We start from the raw sequence: 2,886 nt of genomic DNA, 5'->3' as shown, positions 1-2,886 counted from the left end.
CTTCATTACCGGCAGCTTATAAACACCATGTTCCTGTCTTTATCTGGCATTACTCAACTGTAAAATGCTCTCCACACCAGGAAGTGTGGCAATCCCCATCCATTTGTTTATTCCCCAAATACCTGTTGAGCAACTCTGCCCTAACCACGACTAAGGTTTTCTGAAGCCTCTTCGAGATCATTTTCACAACGAAAGGTCACCATCTGGGTGACAAGCCACCATCGCCTGGAGGTGAACAGCTCAGACAGCCATAGGTGGGGCGCAGCTCCACCGCTTATCAGCCTGGGGCGGTAAGTTATTGACCAGCCTGTGTTTCCTCATCCAAAAGCAAAGGGAATTATTTCCTCACTGCACTGTTTGCAGTATCTGTGCCTTGTATGTGCTAGGTTGCCGTGGTCGTGGCCGACTCTTTGTTGACCCCATGGAGCCCACCAGGCTCCTCTGTCCATGGGATTCTTCAGGCAAGAATACTGGGATGCATTGCCATTTCCTACTCCAGAGGATCTTCCCAACTCAGGGATCGAACCTGGGTCTCACGTTTCCTGTATTGTTAGGCAGGTTCTTTACCACCAGCGCCACCTGGGAATCCTTACCTGTGCTCAAATCCTGGCCCCGCCATTTCCTGACTGTGTGACCTCTGGGCAAGAAACTTGACTTCTCTGGGCCTCGGTTTCTTCATCGACAAAATGGAGATGATAATAGTACCTATTTCAAAGGGCTTTTGGGAGTACTAAATGAGTTCATACATGTAAAGCTCTTAGAGCAGCACCTTGTACAATGGAAATGCTAGGAAATTGCCTGTGATGACTATCATTGAGACTTTTTAAAACAATATATTAAAAAAATATTTATTTGGCTACATCGTGTCTTATCTGAGGCACATGAGATCTTCATTGCATCATGAGTGATCATTCTTTGCTTGGCTGGATATTTCTTACTTCTTCAATCTCACTTTAGGCCTGCTCTTCTCCAGGAAGCATCCTCTACACCCTTCAGTGGGGGTAGATGGCCCTTCTCTGGGCTGCTGTCCTTCTTCTTTAGCATTATATAGAAGTTTTTTAAATTGAAGCATGGTTGATTTACAGTGTTAATTATTGCTGGACAGCAACCATGATTCAGTTGTATATACACATATACGTTCTTTCTAAAATGGTCTTTTCCATCATGGTTTATCACAGTGTGTTGACTATAGTTCCCTGTGCTATACTGTAGGGACTTGTTGTTTACCCATACCATGTGTAACAGCTTCCATCTGCCAGCCACAGCCTCCTGCTCCCTCTCTCCCCCAACCACCTCCCCAGTAGCGACCACCAGTCTGTTCTCTGTGTCTGTGATTCTGTTTGTTTCATGGATAGGTTCATTTGTATCACATTTCAGATTCCACATGTAAGTGACATCATATAGTATTCATCTTTCTCTTTTGGACTTACTTCACTTAGTACGATAATCTCTAGTTGCATCCCTGCTGTTGCAAATGGCATTATTTCATTCTTTTTTATGGCTAAGTAGTATTCTACTATATATATATATGTTAAAGAAAGAAAGTGAAAGTTTGCTCAGTTGTATCTGACTTTTTGCGACCCTGTGGACTGTAGCCTGCCAGGCTCCTCTGTCCTTGGAATTCTCCAGGCAAGAATACTGGGGTGGGTAGCCGTTCCCTTCTCCAGGGAATCTTCCCAACCCAGGGATCAAACCCACGTCTCCTGCATTGCAGGCAGATTCTTTACCGACTGAGCCAGCAGGGAAGTGCCTGTATATATGTACCACATCTTTATCCATTCATCTGTCGATGGACATTCAGATTGTTTCCATGTCTTGGCTATTGTGAATAGTGCTGCTAGGAACACAGGGGTGCATGTATCTTTTTGAACAGTTTTGTTTGGATATATACTCAGGAGTGGGATTGCAGGATCATACGGAAGTTCTGTTTTTAGTTTTCTGAGAAGCCTGCATACTATCCTCCACAGTGGCTGCACCAACGTACATTCCCACACTGGACGATTCTCTCTTCTCCACGCCCAGAAATTACTTCTTTTTGTTCACTCAGAAATTATGTGCGAACCCAGCCTGGTACAAAGACATTCAACATACACTTATTAGCTGAGTAAGTGTATGTTGAGCTGAGTAAGTGTATTTGCTGAGTACAAAGACATTCAACATATACTTATTGCTGCTGGTGCTGCTGCTAAGTGGTTCTGTCGTGTCCGACTCTGTGCGACCCCGTAGACAGCAGCCCACCAGGCTCCTCTGTCCCTGGGAGTGGGTTGCCCTACACTAATTAGCTGAGTTAAGTGTATGTTGAGCTGAGTGAGTGTATCAGCTGAATAAGCGTAGCTGCCGCTGAGCTGACCCCAGGTACATCCCCATGAACATTTGCCTTTAGCGCCCTCTACCTCCTCCATCACATCCTCCAAGACCACCCTCCTGCGTCCCTGGCCCCAATCCATGTTCAGTATCACTAATTAGTGTGACTGAAAAACGACATCAGCTTAGAGTTTGGGGTATGCTTATAGATCAAGGGCAGACTTCTAAAGCATCATCTGGGTCCATGAATTTGCTCAAGTTCAATCACTTAGGGCTTCCCAGGCGGCCCCAGTGGTAAAGAATCTGCCTGCCAAAGCAGGACATGCGTGTTCTATCCCTGGGGCTGGGAAGACCCCTTGGAGGAGGAAATGGCAACTCCAGTATTTCTATCTGGAGAATCCCATGGACAGAGGAGCCTGGCAGGCTATGGTCCATGGTGTTGCAGAGTCAGACACAACTGAGTGACTGAGCATGCACACAATCACATAGAAGGTAATTCTATACCATGAATTTGAGCTGAACTGTCCTCTGAGAGTCCCAGCATGGAGGTGAGTGAGAACAGGACCTTGAAATCAGAATCAC

This window comes from Odocoileus virginianus, chromosome 23 (assembly GCF_023699985.2).
Source record: "Odocoileus virginianus isolate 20LAN1187 ecotype Illinois chromosome 23, Ovbor_1.2, whole genome shotgun sequence".
NCBI lineage: Eukaryota > Metazoa > Chordata > Mammalia > Artiodactyla > Cervidae > Odocoileus > Odocoileus virginianus.
The sequence above is the reverse complement of the archived record's forward strand: the minus strand, read 5'-3'. Positions refer to the sequence as shown.